At 46.0% G+C, this 23,946-nt stretch overlaps 1 protein-coding gene across 1 annotated transcript in view; it reads left to right on the forward strand.

Moving 5' to 3' along the window:
* The first annotated feature begins 8,849 nt into the window (after positions 1-8,849).
* Positions 8,850-23,946, forward strand: part of UBXN2A (UBX domain protein 2A) — a 55,040-nt gene continuing 39,943 nt past the window's right edge. Inside the window, exon 1 of the mRNA XM_068280235.1 lies at positions 8,850-9,068. The gene's annotated coding sequence lies outside the window, so the exon portion shown is untranslated. The remainder of the gene's footprint in view (positions 9,069-23,946) is intronic.

Here is a 23,946-nt window from a genome sequence, read left to right on the forward strand (position 1 = left end):
TGAATTGTGTAGGGATTGGAATGTTGACAGTCCAATCTTGAAGAGTATTCTTTTCGATTTATATTTTAGGTTTAGATTTATCTTCTATATACGTATCTCTGGAGAGGGGCCTTTATGGAAGACTAGTTTCTGGTCCTAGTGCTTGCAGTAACTGAACTGGCCAGCCAATACGAAAACTGTGAGAGTGTACACCATACCTTGGGTGATGATGTGACAAAAACAAGCATTCTCCTCAAAATGTGTATTCTGCAGGTCTATGCCGAACACCTCCCTCTCGTCTGCCCAATGCTAAACTCTCCACTGCCTAACACAACCGCCCCCTCCTCTGCTTTATACTAACTCACCCCCTTCCTCCTCTGCCTAACACTAACCTCCCCTTATCCTCTGCCTAACATTACCCCCCCCCCCCCCTTACCTTCTTTCACACTGTTCACATTGTATTGCAATACCAAAGGTGCTGAAAAGTTGCATTGCACTTTATATGTGTGGTGTGACCATACAGTGAAGTATACCAGACAATGAAAGTATTCTTCACTGCCACTGTAAATACACTAGTCCTCTCCTAATAGGACAGGCCGCACCACACACGATATAAATGTACCATAGAAATATCATTGTATCACAGTGGGATGCAATTATATTGCTCATTACAATTGAATTCAGTGTGAAAGGACCCTAACACTAACCTCTCCTCTTCTTTGCCAAACAATAACCTCCCCTGTCCTTTTCCTAATACTAACCTCCCTCCTCCTCTGCCTAACAATAACCTCCTCTGTCCTCTGCCTAACACTAATCTCCCTTCTCCTCTGCCCAACACTATCTTCCCCTCTCCCCTGCCTAACAATAACCTCCTCTGTCCTCTGCCTAACACTAACCTCTCTTCTCTTCTGCCTAACACTAACCTCCCTCCTCCTCTGCCTAATAGAGTTGGGCCGAACGGTTCGCCTGCGAACGGTTCCATGCGAACTTCAGTGGTTCGCGTTCGCGTCCCGCAGGCGAACCTTTGCGGAAGTTCGGTTCGCCCCATAATGCACATGGAGGGTCAACTTTGACCCTCTACATCACAGTCAGCAGGCCCAGTGTAGCCAATTAGGCTACACTAGCCCCTGGAGCCCCACCCCCCCTTATATAAGGCAGGCAGCGGCGGCCATTACGGTCACTCGTGTGCTGCCTGCGTTAGTGAGAGTAGGGCGAGCTGCTGCAGACTGTCTCTCAGGGAAAGATTAGTTAGGCTTAACTTGTTCCTGTCTGGCTGCATACCTGTTCTGTGAACCCACCACTGCATACCTGTGCTGTGAACCCACCACTGCATACCTGTTCAGTGAACCCACCACTGCATACCTGTGCTGTGAACCCACCACTGCATACCTGTTCAGTGAACCTGCCACTGCATACCTGTTCTGTGAACCCACCACTGCATACCTGTTCAGTGAACCCACCACTGCATACCTGTTCAGTGAACCCACCACTGCATACCTGTTCAGTGAACCTGCCACTGCATACCTGTTCTGTGAACCCACCACTGCATACCTGTTCAGTGAACCCACCACTGCATACCTGTGCTGTGAACCCACCACTGCATACCTGTGCTGTGAACCCACCACTGCATACCTGTTCAGTGAACCCACCACTGCATACCTGTTCAGTGAACCCACCACTGCATACCTGTTCAGTGAACCTGCCACTGCATACCTGTTCTGTGAACCCATCACTGCATACCTGTTCAGTGAACCCACCACTGCATACATGTGCTGTGAACCCACCACTGCATACCTGTGCTGTGAACCCACCACTGCATACCTGTTCAGTGAACCCACCACTGCATACCTGTTCAGTGAACCCACCACTGCATACCTGTTCAGTGAACCCACCACTGCATACCTGTGCTGTGAACCCACCACTGCATACCTGTGCTGTGAACCCACCACTGCATACCTGTTCTGTGAACCCACCACTGCATACCTGTGCTGTGAACCCACCACTGCATACCTGTTGTGTTCAGTGAACCCGCCACTGCATACCTGTTCTGTTCAGTGGACCCGCCACTGTATACCTGTTTAGTGACCCCGCCACTGCATACCTGTTGTGTTCAGTGAACCTGCCACTGCATACCTGTTCTGTGAACCCGCCACTGTATACCTGTTCTGTTCAGTGAACCCGCTTCATTGTGGTCAGACCAAATTTGATCAGCTGGACAGTCACTGTTCTGTCATTTAGCTACATCAGCCAGGCGACCATATGGGCTGTAAAGCCACCAAAACCTGCACTCTCGCCATGGTGCGCACCAGTCCAGCACGGCCGTCACTACACAAACAGCTGTTTGCGGTGCGTTACACGGTGAGTTTGGTGTGTCAGTGTGAAGCAGTACCTTAATTACACTACCTGATTGATGTATACACATGCAAGATGTTTTAAAGCACTTTAGGCCTGTCATTTAGCATTCAATGTGATTTCTGCCCTTAAAACGCTGCTTTGCGTCAAATCCAGATTTTTCCCGGGGACTTTTGGCATGTATCCCACTCCGCCATGCCCCCCTCCAGGTGTTAGACCCCTTGAAACATCTTTTCCATCACTTTTGTGGCCAGCATAATTATTTTTTTTTTCAAAGTTCGCATCCCCATTGAAGTCTATTGCGGTTCGCGAACTTTAACGCGAACCGAACCTTCCGCGGAAGTTCGCGAACCAGGTTCGCGAACCTAAAATCGGAGGTTCGGCCCAACTCTACTGCCTAACACTAACCTCCTCTGTCCTCTGCCTAACAATAACCTCCTCTGTCCTCTGCCTAACACTAATCTCCGTTCTCCTCTGCCTAACACTATCTTCCCCTCTCCCCTGCCTAACACTAACCTCCCCTCTCCCCTGCCTAACCTCCATCTCTTTTGCATAACACTAACCTCTCTTTTCCTCTGACCAGGGCCGGCCCGCTCATGAGGCGGGGTGAAACTTTTGCCTCAGGCGGCAAATTTCTAGGGGCGGCATCCGCCCGTCGGAGGGTGCGAGGAGCCGGCCGCCCAGCTGGAGGGGTAGCGGGCAGGACGGGGGTATTGGGCCTAGCGGCGGGGAGGGGGGTCGGACCCCCCCCTCCCTCGCCTGGGTCCCCCGTCCTCCGCTCCCCTCCAGCCTTAAATCCATCAGAAGCGCAACTCTCGTAAGAGGCAGTGGGCGGGGAAGACTCACCTCTTCCTCGCTCGATCCAGCGTGCGCTCCACTGACGTCACTTCCTGCAACGCCGCCCACTGTATTGTAAATGGACGGCGCTGCAGGAAGGGACGTCAGTGGAGCGCACGCTGGATCGAGCGAGGAAGAGGTGAGTCTTCCCCGCCCATTGCCTCTTACGAGAGTTGCGCTTCTGATGGATTTAAGGCTGGAGGGGAGAGGAGGACGGGGGACCCAGGCGAGGGAGGGGGGGGTCCGACCCCCCTCCCCTCCGCTAGGCCCAATACCCCAGCCCTGCTCGCTACCCCTCCAGCTCGGCGGCGGCCCTCCCCTCCCCTCCCCCACGGGGGGGCGGCGGCAGCAATAATTTTTTCAAAATTTGCCTCAGGCGGCAAAAAGTCTAGGGCCGGCCCTGCCTGTGACTAACACTAACTTCCCTCCTACTCTGCCTAACACTAACCTCCTCTGTCCTCTGCCTAACACTAATTTATTTTTATTTATTTATTTATTTATTGTATTTATAAAGCGCCAACATATTACGCAGCGCTGAACATATTATGCAGCGCTGATCTCCTCTGTCCTCTGCCTAACACTAACCTCTCTACTCCTCTGCCTAACTTCTCCTCTGCCTAACACTAACTTCCCTCCTACTCTGCCTAACACTAGCCTCCTCTGTCCTCTGCCTAACACTAACCTCTCTTCTCCTCTGCCTAACACTAACTTCCCTCCTATTTTGCCTAACACTAACCTCCTCTGTCCTCTGCCTAACACTAACCTCCTATGTCCTCTGCCTAACACTAACCTCTCTTCTCCTCTGTCTAACACTAACTTCCCTCCTACTCTGCCTAACACTAGCCTCTTATGTCCTCTGCCTAACACTAACCTCCTATGTCCTCTGCCTAACACTAACCTACTATGTCCTCTGCCTAACACTAACCTCCCTTCTCCTCTGCCTAAAACTAACTTCCCTCTCCTCTGCCTAACCTCTTTCTCCTCTGCCTAACACTAACCTCGCTTCTCATCTGCCTAGCCCAACACTAACCTCCCTCCTATTCTTTTAACCCTCCTGGCTGTTTGTCAAAATCCGCCAGGGGGCAGCAAAGCCATTTTTTAAAAAAGGTCTCGCTACATGATAGCCGCTGCTCAGCGGCATCCCCCCAGCCCTTCAGATCGCCGGGATCTCCTGGAGGGCTTCCTCCGTCGCCATGGCGACGGGCGGGATGACGTCACCGACGTCGAGACGTCAAAGGGGACTCCAATCCACCCTACAGCGCTGCCTGGCACTGATTGGCCAGGCAGCGCACGGGGTCTGGGGGGGGGGGCGGCTGCGGCGCGACGGATAGCGGCGGATCGGCGGGTCGCGGCGGCGATCGGATTGCACACGCAGCTAGCAAAGTGCTAGCTGCGTGTAGCAAAAAAAAATTACGCAAATCGGCACAGCGGGGCCTGAGCGGTGCCTTCCGGTGGCATAGGGCTTACCGCCAGGAAGGTTAAAACAAAAAATTGAGACGGCACACAACTGGCTGCAAAACTTTTGCTATACTGAGTGGACAAGAACACTACATATTACGGATATAACTATCCTTCATCAGGTGTCAAACAGCAATGAAGTGTACACACACAGGTATAAATACAATCCAAATGTGAGCACCCCACCCATCATAGTTCCTCCCCTGGAGCCATTAACTCTTACTGTAAGCCCAAATTCTCAAAGGTGTATAAAATCAAATGGTAATTTGGCACTTCTTCACGGCTACCAAACAAATAATATACAATGACTGACCGTACTCCAGGCACTTCCGAGACAGGACTGCCCTGAAACCACCTGTGAAAAAACACGTGGTTATAACATTATGTCAATACATGCTACAATCATATAGATACAATCTGGTCACATTGCATGTTCCCTATAAAAAGCACTTAAGAGGCAACCTCTCATTCACGCCTCTAGGGGCCACTACGGCCATGGAATAAATCCACCTTGCCTCTTTTTCAGGGGCGTAGCAATAGGGGGTGCAGAGGTAGCGACCGCATCGGGGCCCTTGGGCCAGAGGGGCCCCGAAGGGCCCTCCCTCAACTACAGTATTAGCTCTCTATTGGTCCTGTGCTCATAATAATCACTTCTATAGATACTTTGGAGTAGTGGTAATCATTAACAAACTGTTCCCCATCCCCTTCTTACACCTCTGACACTGTAGTTGCCATTGGAAGGTTTTGGTGCACCATATTAATTGCTATGTATAGAGTGCATGGGGGGCCCCATTGTAAAACTTGCAGCGGGGCCCAGAGCTCTTTAGCTACGCCACTGCTCTTTTTGTTTCAACCTCTTCTCTAGATCACCACCTCTGCTAATCAGATTCACAGCTTCTAAAACGCACCATCTCAATTGTGCGGCATTATGTCCAGCTCCAAAAAATTGTCTGGCTACAGACGTGTCATCGTTCTTGCGTTCCCCCTCAGCATACTTTGTGATAGCCTGTTTGTGTTCCTGTATACATGGGCATTTAAGCCCATATACGACCCATGGTGTGGAGCAATAGTGTCTCCCTCTGATAGCTATCCTTCCGCCTGTATGGGGATGGCATATTCTGTCGCCCTTTATGATGCCACTGCACACATAACAGTTCAGGCATGGATGAGTCCCTGCCCTTCCTGCACTTGTGTCACTCTTGATGAGGGCTGTATCTGTATGTCTATATTTGGATTGTATTTATACCTGTGTATGTACACTTCATTGCAGTTTGACACCTGATGAAGGATAGTTATATCCGTAACATGTAGTGTTCTTGTCCACTCAATATAGCAAAAGTTTTGCAGCCAGTAGTGTGCCGTCTCAATTTTTTGTTTTAAATGATTTTGCAGCTGTGTGAGCAATCCAGCTGAGACCAGGCACTGGCAATTATCCAGGCAAGCTAATCAGTCCTGTGAAGCTGTTCATCCAGCATTCTCCCTTCTACTCTGCCTAACACTAATCTCCTCTACTCTATGCCTAACACTAGCATCCCCATCTTCTATGCCTAAAACTATCCTCCCTTCTCCTCTGCATAACACTAACCTCCCCTTGTCTATGTCTAACCCTAGCCCCTTAACCTCATCTGCCTAGCACTAACCTCCCCACTTCTATGCTTAATTAACCTCTCTCCTCCTCTGTACCCGAGGTGAACCTAGGGTACGAAAGTGCATACTTACCTAAGAAGAGGGAAGCCTCTGGATCCTATAGACTCTACAGAGGCTTCCCATGGCACCCTCTGGTCCCCTGTTGCCACTCCCATTCCCCAAAAACATTCTGAAAAGGGCTTATGATGGTCGTGCTCCTCGTCAAGCATGAGTGCGGCTGTACTGCGCCTTTGTGTGCAGTAACGGCTCTACTGTGCCTGCTTGTGCAGTAACCCGGAGCCACTACAGCACAGGTACAGCCATACTCGTGCAGGTGCAGCATGGCTATGCTCAAGCCAGAAAAGGAGTGCAGCCTCAATGTTATGGAGGGTCCCGGTGAGTGTATACATGTTTCCTCTTTGCCCCGAGCTTTGGCACCAAAATTACCACTCCAAATTATAATTATTTAAAGCAAACCCGAGGTGGCTAAAAGAAACAAAAAAGTTAAATACCTAAAAAGAGAGAAGAAGTATCTGACAATTAAACCAGAGATGCGACTACAAATCATGAGTTCCATTAGTAGAACTTTAATGGGGCTCCTCACATGGTATGCACTGCACTGCATCGTACTACACCTTACCACAGATACCTCCTTCCTCTGCACATAGCAGATCTCCCTCTAGTACCCTTCCCTCATCTTCTGTCCTCCTGTAAAGCTCCGTACACGTCAGATGAAATTCAGGTACTTATCCGTTAGCCGGGCGCATCCGGCAGGTGGCGCTAATTACTATTCCCCCTCCAGGCCGACATGGATAGTAGGGAAAGATGTAACTCTGGTGGAGTTTTGTCGCCACCTAGAGGATGCGCCCGGCTAACGGATAAGTACCGAAATTCATCTGAGGTCAGTGGCGTAGCTAAGGAGCTATGGGCCCTGGTGCAAGGTTTACATGGGGCACCCCAAGCGCTCTATACATAACAATTGATACGGCACACCAAAACCTGCCAAGGACAGCCACAGTGTCAGAGGTGCAAGAATTGGATGGGGAACAGCTTGTTAATGATTACTACTAATAAAAGCACCTATAGAAGTGATTATTACCAGCATAGGACCCATAGAGAGCTAATACTGTGGTTGAGGGAGGGCCCTTTGGGGCTTCTCTGGCCCAAGGGCACCGATGCGGTCGCTACCTCTGCACCCCCTATTGCTACGCCCCTGTCTGAGGTGGCTGATAATGACAGCCTCTGCCGAGACTCCGACCCCTCCTTACTGCTCGGCCTCCTATCTGACCTGGCGGATCTCTTCAGCTGGAAGCATTGATCTTCTCTCTGCCGCATGCCGTCATAATGAACGTACAGCTCCATTGTCTCTCAGCCCGAACAGAACACATCATGGCCCGCAGCCTAGTGATGCGTCTGTCAGCCTCAGCCCTGCAGTATAGCCTGGGGGATTGGATACCAACCCCAACATTGATTTTGCGTATGTACGGGCCTTAAAGGGAAGGTCCGAGCAGAATACAAATAATAAATCCACTCACCTAATGGCTTCCTCCAGCCCCTTGGCAGCCGTCCTATGCCCTCACCGCAGCTCCATTGGCTTCGGGTCCCCTCCGGTGCAGATGCCGACCTCGCCAGGGAGCCACCGGCAGGGAGCGGAGCTGCGGCGAGGGCACGGGACGGCTGGCAGGGGCTGGAGGAAGCCCCAGCTAAGTGGAGGGAGGAAGGCGTCATATTATCATCTGGTGCCTGTAGGCACATGCCTACAGTGCCTTATGGTAAATCCAACCCTGGGGCCCCAACTACCAACCTTCCCTTCCTCTGGTACAGGAGCCCATCCTTCAGTTCAGGTGTTTTGTGGCTACACTTGGCTACATGGGTGTGAAGATCATGATGGCCACATTTGCTTTATGACCCTTGTGAGACGGGCCCCCCAGGACATGAAGGGGAGGCAAGGAATAGGGTGTGAACATTTTGCTGGGGGTCCCCATGAATTGCAGATACACCACTGCTTGTTAGGGCTGTAATCTTATATTTCACACAGTTGAAAGTGCCTAGAATCAGCAGGGGACACATACACTGAAGACCTTCCTATGCTAATAATGAAATTATCTATTTTAATACAATAGAACATTTGATATGTAGTGATGAGGGATTTCATGTTTAATTTTGGACTGCAGTCATCATTTGAGGTTGTTATACTTTGCAAAGATCATGTATGTATATTGGATGCAACGTATATTTCCCCTGTACTATAAGAATGCGTTTATTTTTATTTACATATTATTATTATTTGTTTGCTTCAGTTGTGTTATTGCCAGTTTTTGCTTTTTTGTTCACTCTGTCCAGATTCCTTTACTACAATTATGGTAATAATCACTGATTACCCAGCATTTGGAGTCATTTGGTATTTGGATTATAAACTGCTGTCCTTTGTGCTCTACCTCTGTGGAATGAGGTAACCAGCTGGGCTCCTATTTCCTATCAGTAGTACACAGAGACTCACACGATCTTTCCACTGATTTGTCCCTCTGAGGTTGCCGTAGTTATGGCCCGCAGAATCCCCCGCACTTCTGGACGGCGTTGCGTCACGTTACGGGAGTACGCATGCGCAGATCCTCCCATCTAAGTTGCGGGACTGCGCAGTCTGCGCAAGACGTACCGAATTATTGCTGACATTTACAGCGATGTTTACTGACGGGAGGAGGCGCGCCATGTCACCGGGGACTGCTTGCACTGCCCTGCAGTAATTGCCTTGTCTGTACATCCCCCGATGGGTGATCGGTGATCTCAGGCGGTGTCCGGCCTCGCTGCGCTGACGGGTATGTAGTGTCTGATCACCGGGCCCAGAGGGGGCTTCTGTCTGATTCTGTGTACCGGTGTTTACACGGTCACATGCTTATTTCACTTTTCTTAGTACTTTACAATTTGTCTTGGGCCAGTTGATGCAGTGATTGCGTTAAAGGGAAAGCGAGGAAAATTATTTAAAATAAACACATGACGTAGCTGCAAATTAATATTACATACTAACCTCACCGTCTGTTCCTCTCAGAAGGTCACCATTCTCTTCTACAGTGATCCCTCCCAGTTCTGACAATATTTGTCAGAACTGAAATATACCAGTTGCTGTCAGTTATATATCGGCAGCTGTCAGTTACAACTGAATGTGCAAGGTAAGGTCCATGTTTCCCTATGGCTCAGGTGGGTGATATTACAGTTTAACAGTGTGCTGACCAGGAAGCTGTTATGGGGTAATGGCCATTATTAAAATGGAGAAATCCATTGATCACAGTGGGCAAACTGGATGCAGATTGAGTAGTAGACTACACGGGAAGTAAGTATGACCTGTGTGGTTATTTTGACTTTTTATTTTCAGTTCAGGTTCTCTTTAAAGAGAATCTGTATTGTTAAAATCGCACAAAAGTAAACATGCTAGTGTGTTAGGGGACATCTCCTATTACCCTCTGACACAATTTCGCCACTCCCTGCCGCATTAAAAGTAGTCAAAAACAGTTTTAAAAAGTTTGTTTATAAACAAACAAAATGGCCACCAAAACAGGAAGTAGATTGATGTACAGCTTGTCCACACATAGAAAATACATCCATACACAAGCAGGCTGTATACAGCTTTCCTTATGAATCTCAAAAGATCATTTGTGTGTTTACCTTCTGTCCCCTTCTCTCATGCACTGAACATTACAGGCTTCCTGCAGACAGCTCTGCCTGTGCCTGTGTTTGTAATTCCTCAGTATGTGTCAGCCAGCTACTTTCACAGCCTAACAGAGGAGGATTTTTATCCAGCTCTCTTCTATCACTGATAAGATAGCAGAGAAGCTGCTGGCTTATGTAAATAAAACACACACTGGAGTGTGCATAGAGGAACAGACCAGCACGGAAGAGTTGGCAGCCTTCCAGACACAGGCCGACAAGTCTGACAGGGGAAAGATACATTGATTTATTTATTACAGAGACCGTGATGGTACAAAGTGCTGCAGCGAGCCAGAACAGATTAGAATAGGTTTAGGAACTTGTAGGATGGTAGAAAAAACGTTGTAATTTTTGTTACAGAGTCGGTGGCCACACACACCAAACAATTTTTTTTAATATCTCTTCAATTCAAGAATTGCAATCCATGTTTCGGTACTTATCCGTTAGCCGGGCGCATCTGGCAGGTAGCGACAAAACTCCACCAGAGTTACATCTTTCCCTACTATCCATGGCGGCCTGGAGGGGTAATAGTAATTAGCGCCACCTGCCGGATGCACCCGGCTAATGGATAAGTACCCATGTTTCTTACCGATTGGTCATATTTTTGAAATGTTACAATGTAACACACCTATGTTCAGTTTTTCCCCAATTATGATAAGAATGATTGGAAACTCTGAGAAAGTTGTGTGTAACAATCCAACACACAGCATACGATCTTTAGAAAAATGGAAGAAAAATGTCCAGCATTCCAATGGGATTTTTCAGTCGAGTGAAAAAAGTTTTTGATTTTTTTTTTTTCTTTTTTTCAAAGAGATCTGCTCATATTTATCGAATTGCCGTAAAATCGGATCATTTTATTGTATCGTGTGTGTCCACCTTTAGGCCCGTGTTCCAACAAACTAGCATTCACTGCCAAAATAGCACACATTGATAGAGGATCTATAATAATAATAATAATAATAATAATAATAATAATGATTAAAAAAAAAAAAACACCTTGGCCTCTGGATCCTAATGAGGCTTCACCCTCCGGGATTCAGCGCTGGCAGCGCCCAAACTGGCCACATGTAATTTATCTTATGTGCTCCAATGCAGCCGCAGTAGCAGCTTTCAAATGAGCTCCGGAGGAAATTGCCCAGCCCGATTGGGTCTGCTCTACTGCCCAGGTGATTCGGACTTGCGCAGTAGAGTGGATCCGATTGGGCTGGGCTATTTCCTTCGGAGCTCATTGGAAAGCCGCTACTGCGTTGGAGCACATAAGGTAAATATTGCAGGCACTACTTTGGATTTTTTCGGGGGCTGCCTGCACTGGATTCCGGAGGGTGAAGAGGACGGGGAAGCCTCAGCAACTGCTGTCCGGTGCTGAATGCAGCTGTTCGGGTTCTGAACCAAGTGGTGCCAAATTCGAAACTACAACAATACTACCAAGTAGAGGAGTCTTAAAGTGGATCCGAGATAAACTTTTGCTCATTGCATAATTGCGTTCCTTTCATATAGTTTATAGGGCATTCCTCAAGCCAAATACTTTTTTTGTTTTGTTTTAACACTTTAATGCCCTATAAACTAAACAAGCCTCGCCCACAGCTTCTCCAGAGTGCCTTGGCATTTTCAGACTCATGTACCAAGGGCTTATGGCAGCTCAGTCTGGGCAGGAGGAGGTTACTAGCCATAGATTTCAGAGGCGGAGGGGAGGCTGAGGGCTGAGATGCTATCAGCTTGTTTGTGTAATGTGACAAACAGAACATGGCTGCCCTCACTGTATCACAGGAATCAATAATCATAAACAGTTGAAGCTGTTTGCAGGTAGATTTGCTGTGTTAACTATCTAAACTTTAGATAAGCTATATATAGACAAGTTACTTGTTATAGTTAGTTTTTCATCTCGGATCCACTTTAACTGAGAGCTACAGCAGTGAGTAGGCCCACTCTGATCTGCACTAGAAGCGAAATTACCCTGTAATGCGCTCAACACCCTACCAGGAGCGCCTTCGCTAATAAGGGAAGAGATGCCCCGGGAATGCATACAATCTTGCGGCAGGTCAGTAACGATACTTTGATTGGTGATCGCAATGTAGAAGTGGTAACATTGGCTGCAACCTCTTTGGTTTGTATTTACATTATTCCTCATTTTCCCCAGGCTCCTTATTTGTACAGTTCTGTATACCCAGCACTGGCCATTCTTCTTGTCTTACAAATGTTATCAGGCATCAACTCGCATGTAATCAGCCTGAAGAGAGCAGCTGACCAGGAGTATCAGTGATATATAATGCACCGCCCAATGTTTACTATATACAGAGTCAACCTCTGGTAAGGGGCAAAAAACATGTTTACTATAACAGAAGTTTTATTATATCAGAGTTTACCATACCAGGCTAGGCTCCCATAGACTTATAATGGAGATTGGTCAGGACCTGGAGAGGTAATTTATTATACCCAAATGTATACTATATCAAAGTTAATTTTATAACAAGATAATACTGTGTTGAGATTTAGCAGAATACGTTTTTAGCGCTTGCTTTGCAATTATAGTGATGATCACAGTGCCCTTGTGATCAAAAAAAGTTAAGGTGAATCATAAGCAATCTTGAGTTTTGGATGAAAGTGCAGTGGAAAAGAGCCTTTATAGTCCCCAGAAATGTCACATGAACTGGCCCATCCTCTAGCAGTATTTCATATTTTTACATTCTTTTTGTTTTGTTTTCTTTGCGTTGCATTGCCGACTTCACCGACATGTAAATAAACATGTTGCTAGGTGATATGTTCCGGCATCCTTTGTTGCTGCAAGAATGACACAGCATGGCTGCAATCACTCAGCAGATGGGGAAAGGCATGAATCAGTGTAAATAACTACCTGTGATGTATTGTTTAGGTGTGTGCATTTACAGAATGGCATGAAAATAAAACTGCCTTACGTCAGCGCTTTGGTGAACGAGGCTGTCAAAAACGTGTGATATCTGCCTCTGCTTTTTATGACCTTTCATTTTTATTGCTGATCATATTATCAGTTTGTGGTCACTTTTTTTTTCTTTTTTATGTTAAACTCATAGAAAACTTTATTTTCAGGTTTTTTTTTTTCTGAAGCTCAACTGTCAGTCACTGTATTTTCTTTTTCTCTCCAAAGAAAAATAAGAGAATTGGTCAAACGTTCACTGGGCTGCTCTGTAAAATCATTTAAAATGCTGAACACGGGAGCGCGCAACAGCAGCCGCCTGGACGTGACAATCACATCCAGGCGGCTTAAATGGTTAATATAGCTTTTTTTTTATAACATTGCATCATTCTCTAATGTGCAGTTTACACATTACACTCAGCATTTTACATGATTTTGCAGAGCTAAGGGCTCTTTCACATTAGGGCAGATTTTCTGCGTTTCAACGCAAAGGATAAAGTTTGCGTTACCCAAGGTGCAATGAAAGTCCATAGACTTTCATTTTAGCTTTCACATATAATGCAGCCTTTTTGTGCGTTGCGTTACACTGCACTCAGGCGCAGTTTTTTGGCCAACGCTAGCTTTATGCGTTACAATGTTAGTCAATGTAAAACGCACACTATGCGCGTTTTTAATCCGTTAACGCAGGCAATCAGTCCCAGAATGCAACAGAGGAACAATGTAGAAAGTTGAAAACTAAAAGTAAAAAAAAATTACCTGCGTTTTTCTATGTGCTGTAACGCATTGAAAACGGATTAAAAACGCACACTCACTGCAGTGCAACGCATATCAAAACGCATTAAAATGCATACAACAAAACGTATGCTTTGAGCGTTCTCCAACGCAAGCTCTGATGTGAAAGAAAACCATAAACAAACAAGAAACAAGAGACATTTGAGATAAAAGCTTCAAAAGGTAGTGCTATCTAGGACTTTTTTTGGTTGTGGAGCTCAGTGAAGCTCTTTTGCATAGATAACTGAAGTTTCTTAAGGCGGCCATACACTGGTCGATTTGCCATCAGATCGACCAACAGATAGATACCTCTCTGATCGAATCTGATCAGAGGGATCGTATGGTTGCCTTTACTGCAAACAAATTGTGAATCGATTTCAGCATGAAACCGATCACAATCTGTGGAGCTGCCGTTGCCGCCCCCCCCCCGCGCATATACATTACCTGATTCGGCCGGCTCGAGTTCCCCGGTCTCCGCTATCTTATCTGCGATAAAAAACAAGGAACACCAAGAGCCCCAATAGTGTAATATGTACTAGTAAATGGTTACTAGATAGAGTAAATATTAATACTCACAACCCAGGGTTACCATTAGGCAACCACTGTAAAGGCAGGTGGGGAGATTTTCCTGACCCCACTCAGGAATAAGAAGTCGCTCTCTGTAGATGAGAAAAAGGGGGTTCAACCCTCCACCCAGGGTGGACTCAATATTATGCAGGAGAACAGAGGCGCCAAAAGGATAAAAGGAAGCTAAATGAGCTTAAAAACCAAATTCTTGGTAAATAGAGGAGGTAGTGGTGGACTTACCTCCTCCAAGTAGACACACGACTGTAGTAAACACAGTCAATATATTTTATTTATGAACTCCAAATATGCAACGCGTTTCGCAGGTTTGATCCCGCTTCATCAGGCAATAACGGAGCAATAGTATATGTGGTCAGTAGAAGAGCCAGGCACCTCTGCCTGGCTCTTCTACCGACCACATATGCTATTGCTCCCTTGTTATTGCCTGATGAAGCGGGATCAAACCTGCGAAACACGTTGCATATTTGGAGTTCATAAATAAAATATATTGACTGTGTTTACTACAGTCGTTGTGTGTCTACTTGGAGGAGGTAAGTCCACCACTACCTCCTATTTACCAAGAATTTGGTTTTTAAGCTCATTTAGCTTCCTTTTATCCTTTTGGCGCCTCTGTTCTCCTGCATGCTATCTTATCTGCGCTCGGCTCCAGCTTCACTGTACTTCCTGTCCGGGGAAGTTAAAACAGTAGAGGGCGCTCTACTGTTTAAACTTCCTGCCGGGACAGGAAGAAGTGAAGCCTGCCAGACTCGGAGCCCAGCGGAGAAGGAGCAGCGGGGACACGCGCCAGCAGAACAGGTGATGTATTGCCGCTGTAGTTCGTCGGGCATTCGAACGCCGCTATCGATGCACTCCCGACCCGCCGGTGATCGAGCGAAATCTTCCACATGGACAGGAACTATCGATTAAGGCCGGAAATCAACCGTTTCGTCAACGTGTGCGCAACAATATCACAGCAGATTCGATCAGTGTTCGAATCTGCTGTATATCGGCGGGAAAATAGTTAGGTGTATGGGCCCTTAGAATTCTTCCTGTACTGAAAACAGTCTTAAATTGTTATCTCTGCTGCTAATGTTTAATTTCTGAGCTGTACAACACATACAGTTCGTTATATCATAAGTTTATTTTTTCTTTAGATTCCCTTTAATTGTAGTCTCAACTTCATACTATACTTCATAACTTACTATACTAAAAAAAAGATACTTTAGTAGTAAGGGGCCTAATAACCATACATTGAAAAATATAAAAACCCTCCAACACTGCAGGATTGGTTGGTGAAGATGGGCAGCTTCTTTGATAAAGGGGGAACCAACTGAGGAAAAAAAAAATCAATCATACCACAGACAGAAGGAAAACAGAGAATTGCACCCTGTATGTATTTAGAGAGTTTAGCCTGTCTAATTTTCCCCTCATCTGTGACTAAGCACAAGTTGTAATGTGATCTCTCTCCTGTGCTAGCTGACTGCCATCAAATCTGTATGTGGTATGCACCAATGGGGGAAAAAACAAAAATATCAACGTAGTGACGTGCCAAGACTCAATCACCTGTGCACTTTCAGGTGACTAGTAAAGTCCAGTTTCCAAAGGAGTCGGCACCTTCTTAGTAAAATAGCTCTTTATTCCATATTAAAGGTTAAAATAGAACAGCATGATGTATAGCAGGACAGCCCACACTCACCGCTGTAATAGCTGTAACATGGCAGGCCATGCGGACATCCCAGCCATCTCCCTCCGTATATACCACGATGATTCAGATGTTGCTGTGAATGGTAGGCGGTGGGGACGTTCTGTCCATCTCCTTCTGTTTTTTGTTTTGTTGTTGCAGCTGACGCTGTATAGCGTCCGGTTGCTTAGCCCCGCAGTATCCTAGCAACTAGAGCGTGGCTTGGAGGTGGAGCCTTTGAGCCCATATAGTCACGTTCTGGTGCAGATAAATGTGAAGAGGCGCGGCCGGCTACGCGTGACGGCGGGCGCTGCACGATTGGAGGATGGTGATCACATGATTTTAGTCGTGAGCAGGGCACGTCAGCAATGACGTGGTATATACGGAGGGAGATGGCTGGGATGTCCACATGGTCTGCCATGTTACAGCTATTACAGCGGTGAGTGTGGGCTGTCCTGCTATACATCATGCTGTTCTATTTTAACCTTTAATATGGAATAAAGAACTATTTTACTAAGACGGTGCCGACTCCTTTAGAAACTAGCTGACTGCCATGGCAGATAAGCTCATTTGAAAGTGCAGGATGTTAACAATCTGTCTGCTTCCATGAAAGCAGGAAGTCGAATCTCTGCAGATTTATTGCAGGATTTGTATAAGCAGTAACAGAGAAATGTTTTTTTTTTCTTTTAAAGGTTATTCTGCTGTTGCTTATTGTTTAGAGCAGAGAAGAAGTTCTGGATTCAGGTCTGCTTTAAGCGTGATGTGGCAGTTTTATAGGGGAGTTTGCATATGAGGCTCAGGCTTTTCTCAGTTCACCACTGTTTCCTTAGTTAAGTGTTGGATAATACCACAAAGACAGTAATTAGCAGCACTGTAATTATGAGCTGTGTTCTCCTGAGCCTGGTGGTGGTGGTGTTCTCTGTTATAGTCTGTGTGCAGTTCTGTGTGATGGCCTCACTCAGCATTTTCTTTCATCCAGTCATTCACACAGAATTGTGGCATGATTCAGTTTGCCATGTGGAAAGTGCACATCTCTTTCAGGCTGAATATCAAATGTATCAAGCCCTCGTCCAGGCTTCTGTATTACAGATAAGGCCACACAGATTTCCTCTCCCAGTTGGCTGCTTTAGCTGGATAGTGTAATGGTTAAGGGCTCTGCCTCTGACACAGGAGACCTGGGTTCAAATCTCGGCTCTGCCTGTTCAGTAAGCCAGCACCTATTCAGTAAGGAGACATTGGGCAAGTCTCCTTAACACTGCTACTGCCTACTGAGTGCGCTCTAGTGGCTGCCTCGCAAGTGCTTTGAGTCCGACAGGAGAAAGGCGCTATACAAATACTGTCATTATTATTTAAACCTCAGTGTCAGGGCTCTTTCACACTTAGACGTTGCGTTTGATGCGACGTTATGGTCGCACAACGTGCCCCTAACGCAACGCATGTGGGTTTTGAAGTTGGACGTTGTTTTAAAGTACGTTATGTGTATCGCGGTGCGCTGTTTTCGGCACATACTGATGGAACAAAAACGGCGAATGCGTCACATTTAAAAAAAAAAAAAAATTACTGAGCATGTGCAAACAGTCCTAATACGCAGCTAATAACGCTTCTGACGCACAGCATGCAGCACTTTCTTAATATAGTTACACACAACACAACGTGAGCACTGTGAATGTTGCACATACTTTGTGTTGCTGTGCGTTTAGTCTGCCTTATTACTTTTTCTAATGTGCGACTTTAACGTCCCACTGTGAAAGCAGCCTTAAGGTAGCCATACATCCAGCTATTTGGCTGTATGATCGACTATTCGGTTATTTTATAGAATCGAGAGAGAATCGTGTGTGTGTGTGTGTGTGTGTGTGTGATCCAGAATTCCCAATCAATGAAAAGTGGCTGATTTCATGTTGAATCGAGCAGCTTAGTCGATCGAGCAGGGTGCAAGATATCGGTCAATAGCACAGGAATCGGCTACTGTCACATTTCATTCGATCAACTCTGAATCGATATTTGCATTCAGAGCATGGAGACACAACATCGGTCATATCGAATGTAACGGTGAATTGCATAGGATATCGCATGTAGTGTGTGGGTTACTAGTCTTTCAGACTTTCGATCTCTTTGATGATTGAATCAGTCGCTAGATGTATGGCTACCTTTAGGTTTGATAAGGTCATTTATTGAACACTTAAAGGAAACCTGAGATGAACAAGTATGTATGTAGCTGATTTGGGCTGTTGCTGGGGGAATCGCGGTTGGTGGGGGGAATTGCTATTTAATATTTTTCGTTTGTGCACTTTCTCTTTCTCCTGACGATGCTCTCTTGAAGGGTGAAACATGTTGAGTGTTTAATGCACTGTATGTAGATTTGCACCCCCTTTGTTCTGTACACTTCATTCCTACCAGTTTATGCCTTTTTTTTTTTTTTTTTTTTGTTGACTTGATTGGCCACAGGGACCAATTGTGGATCAGCTGATTCAACCGCCCTTTATGTACTAGTTACAATCTCTGAATGTCCCCTCGGCCACTGCTGGTTTATATCGTTGTTATATATGTGATATACTATATATGGTTTAAGATCTTTGAGTGCATGTTTACTTTGGGCCAAGTGACCATACTGTTCGTGACTACCACAGAGGGGATAGCTACACCCCACCATAGTTTCAATAGGTGGGGGGATAAGCAAAGGCCTCCCTCTGTGTACTATCATTTGTCACTGTACTAAGGCCCACGTAATACCATGCACTCTGTTATTCTTACCCGTCCACAAATCACTGTCCTACACTTAGGCCCGTATGCAATTCCCTTTCTCACCTGAGTTTTCTCCGAGGTGATATTTTCACAACTTCTCATAAAATGCCTTTTAAGCTACCAGCAAGCAAGAAAATACTCAATATGAATTTGATAGTACTATTTCCCAGGACGTCTCAGGACAGCAACCCTGAGACTTGTCTCCCTCCAGCATTCAATGGACAGGAAGCTAGATAAAACATTTGCATATTAGATTAGATAGGGATTAGATAGGTATATACACATGGTTTCCCCTTACCCCATCAGTTGTTATCCTGTCCAGCAGGATGCTAGTGGTGGGGATTTGGCTGGCCACCCATGCTTGTTGCAGGAGCCGCGGCTTGTGTGATCCCCCTAGTCTGCGCAGGCTAGTTGTCCTCGCGCGGGATCACGCTGCACGCTAGAGCCTTCCCCAGGATACGGAAGTTCGTCGGATTCCGGAAGTCCCGCCCGCGGATCACGTGTTTGGCACCACACGTGACCAGAAGCCGGAAGCAGGAAGTCTCCTGGCCCGGCGTGCGCTCCACAGCGGCGTTCAGCGCAGATTCCTCCTTGCTGACGGAGGTGGAGGCTGGCGTGACTTATCGGAGAAAATCTTCAGGACTGGTAGGATCTTCTGGGGCCTGTGATAAATGTGTTTTATTCTGTGGGCAGGGCAGGAATAATAGCAGGGCTATTAAACTTACTTAGTCACTTTTTTCAGTGTCTGTGACTATGGAGGCTGCCGGCGGATCTTCCTCCCAGGGCTCTGTGGAGTCAAGCTCCGTACCCTCTCTGGTATGCATCATTTGTGGTTCTATGATTCATATTAGCACTAATCAGAGGGTTCTCAGGCTGATTGATATTTTTTTATGTTTTTCTGTTTTATTATAGCCTAAAACTCGTAAAGTGGATGGGAAATCAGAAACTAGAGCTGATAAGACAGAACTTCCCAGCAGACCTGATAAAAATGACAGTGACAAACCCAAAGGCTCTGCAACTCACAAGCCCTCCAAAAAAATGTGCAGTGTGCAAGGGTCACTTGTCATCATCTTCCTCTAAACCCTTATGTCAATCCTGTACAGAGAAGGTTGTCAGAGAGGAATCGCCTTCAATGTTTAAAGACTTGAAAGGATGGATTAGAGCCGAAATTTCCTCAGCGGTGGAAACCATGAAAAGCTCGGCCGCCTCGCCACCTAGGGCAGATGGGTCAATACCTGGCCCCTCTGGCTCTATGGGGGTTAAACAGTCAAATCCAACCCCTGCTGATAGTCCCCCTACAAAAAAGAGAAAATTAGACGTTATGCTTTCAGAAGATTCAGAAGGATCTGATGCAGGATCGGAAATTTCTTCTTTTGAGGAAATTCCTTCAGAGACAGATAAGGCAGAAGAAAAGGGTAGCAAGAGTCATAAATTCGCCTTTTCTACAGACTTTATGAGAGAATTGTTAGAAGCCATGCACCAGGCAATGGGGATCACTACAGAAAAGAAAACGTTAACACCCCTAGACCAGATGTATGAAACGTTGTCAGACCCTCAGATGTCGTTTATACCGGTACACAATAGTCTTAAAGAAATCATTAAGAGAGAATGGGACAATCCAGAAAAGAGAGCCTTTTGGCCAAAATCTTTGGCCAAGAGATACCCGTATAGTGCAGAGGATCAGAAGTTTTGGGGAACCGCGCCTAAGCTGGACCCCTCTTTGTCTAAGGTGTCCAGGAGAGCGGATCTACAGTTTGAGGACTTCGGTTGCTTGAAAGATCCAATCGACAAGAAAATGGATAACATCCTAAGGAGAGCATGGGAAGCGGCTTCATTAAACTTCAAGCCGTCTGTGGCAGCTACAGCTGTGGCTAGGTCCTTGAAAGTATGGTTGATGGAAGTACAATCACAAATAGCATCTGGGATACCTAGAGGGGATATATTGAATATGTTTCCCAAGATCTTACATGCTACAAATTATTTGGCGGACGCGGCAGATGACTCGGTCCGTCTAACTGCTAGAACCACAGCTCTAGTAAATTCTGCCAGAAGAGGAGTTTGGGTAAAGACCTGGCAGGGAGATACGTCATCCAAATCTAAACTATGCGGTATCCCATGTGAAGGCAGACTTTTGTTTGGAACAAAGCTGGAAGAAACTTTGGAAAGATCTGCTGATAGTAAGAAGAACTTTCCAATTAAACGGAGGAATTTTCGTTTCAATCGCTCCTTTCGTTCATCAGGAAAACAAGAAACGGAGAATAAAAATACCCAGAAGAGAAAGTGGGTACCAAATAAGATGCAACGACCGAGAGGAAATCCGGCTTACACCAGTACGAATCCTCCATCAAAACAATGACGCCAGAATCCCGGTGGGCGGCAGACTGGCCCACTTCCTCGAAAGATGGCAGGAAACATTCCAGAGCACTTGGCTGTTAAACATAATCTCACAGGGATACAAAATAGAGTTCATCAGGCGCCCACCAACGCAATTCTTTGTGACTCCCTCTCCAAACACTCTGGATCAGTCACAGGCACTTTTAAAAGAAGTAAACACCCTCCTTGAAAAGAGAGTCATCAGGCAAGTACCAAGATGCCAGGAAGGTCTAGGATTTTATTCCCCTGTGTTTCTCATAAAGAAACCCCAAGGCAGCTACAGATTTATCCTGAATCTAAAAAGGCTGAACAAGGCAATACTTTACAGGAAATTCCGAATGGACAACATTCGCTCAGTGGTAAACCTACTGCAGGAAGGCTGTCTATTAACCTCATTGGATCTCAAAGACGCATACTTGCATCTTCCGATTCATCTAGAGTCGCAACAATTCCTGAGGTTCGCAGTCCTTCTTCAGGGAGAGGTAAGACATTTTCAATTTAACGCTCTCCCCTTTGGGTTATCATCAGCCCCATGGCTGTTTACAAAAGTCATGGCAGAGGTTCTAGCTGTTCTGAGATTAAACTCTATTCAGATTATGGCCTACCTGGATGATTTATTAATTTGGGGTCCCTCTGTCCAATCGGTGGAACTTCAAATGAAGTTTACACTGGATTTTTTGCAGTCACTTGGGTGGGTGATTAACTGGGAAAAATCATCCCTGCAGCCGCAACAAAATATGGAGTTTCTTGGCTTTGAAATATGTACTGCTAATAAGAAACTTGTTTTGCCTCCCAGAAAATCGACCTTTTTACTGAATTCTGTTCTTTCTTTTCAGAGCAGGAGGATAATTTCGATAAGAAAAGCTATGGCATTACTGGGTCTGTTGACTGCATCATTCCCAGCAGTACAGTGGGGTCAACTTCACTCGAGAGAACTTCAGACCTGGATCTTATCCAAATGGGACAAACATCTATCCTCCCTAGACAAGAAGTTCCAAATTCCATAGAGTGTCAAACATTCTCTGCTATGGTGGCTAAAGACAGAGCATCTCTCCAGGGGAAACCTTTGGGATTTTCCAACCCAGGCTGTTATAACGACAGACGCAAGCTCCTGGGGTTGGGGAGCACATCTGAATACTCTTCTGGCGCAAGGGCAGTGGTCTGCTCATCTTCGCAGACGGTCTTCAAACAGCAGAGAATTGCAAGCTGTATGGGAAGCACTCCAATCATTTCAGGCTCAAATTGTCCAAACGCATGTGACTATTCGTACAGACAACAGTACAGTAGTGGCCTATCTCAACCGTCAGGGGGGCACCAGGAGCATTGGTCTAAGATCCCAAGCATCAAAGATTCTGCATTGGGCAGAAAGGAATCTACTTTCCCTGAAAGCGTTACATCTCAAGGGGACCCTGAATTATCTAGCAGACTATCTAAGCAGACAAGATCTCTCCCAGGACGAATGGAGTCTGAACGAACAAGAGTTTCAGAGGATAGCAAATCTCTGGGGGGCCCCACAAGTAGATCTGTTTGCGAGACGAGCCAATGCGAAATGCCGTCTATTTTGTTCTCTGTGCCCGCGGGACGATCCATGGGAGGTGGATGCATTTTCAATCACCTGGAGTCATCACAAGATGTATGCCTTCCCTCCTCTGCATCTTATCTCAAGAGTGTTGAACAAGATATGTCGAGATCAAGCACAAGTAATCCTGATTGTTCCTTTCTGGCCAAAGAGACCTTGGTTTGCTCTGCTAAAACGTTTAGCTACAGATTATCTGATTCTTCCAGGTCGTCAGGATCTTCTGACACAGGGCCCAGCGCTTCATCCCAACCTGAGTCTGCTTCGGCTTTCGGCATGGAGCCTGAATGGAAAATGCTAAAGGGCAAAGGGTTCTCTAATAAATTATCGGAAACACTCATTCAGAGCAGAAAGAAGGTTACGCACCAAATATATCAGAAGGCATGGAAAACCTATAATTCATGGTGCTTGAAGAACGAGAGGGACTTGACACATTCAAATTCTGTATTAGAATTCTTACAGTGTGGATTTGAGAAAAGCCTTAGCATCAGCACTTTAAAGGTACAGGTATCGGCTTTAAGTGTCTTCCTGGAGAGAAGGTTAGCTGAGGAGGAGTATATAGTCCGGTTTTTTAAAGCAGCAAAAAGACTTCGACCAATCGTTCAGTCAAAAATCCCTTCCTGGGATCTAAATACAGTACTACAGGCCTTATGTGAACCACCTTTTGAGCCAATTGCAGAAATATCTGAAAAACTGTTAACCCTAAAGACTGCCTTTTTGCTGGCAATAACAACTGCCAGAAGAATAGGGGAACTCCAGGCTCTTTCAATAAATGAACCTTATTGCATCATCAGTGAAGACAGAATTACTCTGCGTCTAGATGTATCCTTTCTGCCGAAAGTATCCTCCAAGTTTCACAGATCCCAAGAGATTTTTCTACCATCTTTCTGTAATAACCCATCTAATCAAAAAGAGAGCAAGTTGCATTGTTTAGATGTGAGAAGATGTATGATCGAGTACCTTCAACGTTCCAACTCATGGAGAAAATCTAATGCTCTCCTGGTGCTATTTGCAGGAAAATTCAAAGGCAAACAAGCTTCGAGACCAACTATTGCCAGATGGATTAAACAAGCCATTGCTTTAGCCTACGTTCATCAAGGAAGGCAGCTGGTGTCAGCAATCAAGGCACATTCAACCAGAGCAGTCTCTACTTCATGGGCAGAGAGGGCAGGAGCTACTATTGAGCAAATATGTAAAGCAGCCACCTGGTCGAGTCACAATACGTTTGTCAAACATTATAAATTAGATGTATTCTCAAATTCTGATTTATGTTTTGGCAGAAAAGTGTTGCAAGCTGTTGTCCCCCCCTAGTTTGTTCTTGTCTATCATCTCAGGGTTGCTGTCCTGAGACGTCCTGGGAAAGACAAAAATTACTTACGGTAATGTCTTTTCCAG

Source organism: Hyperolius riggenbachi, chromosome 4, assembly GCF_040937935.1.
Source record: "Hyperolius riggenbachi isolate aHypRig1 chromosome 4, aHypRig1.pri, whole genome shotgun sequence".
Lineage (NCBI taxonomy): Eukaryota > Metazoa > Chordata > Amphibia > Anura > Hyperoliidae > Hyperolius > Hyperolius riggenbachi.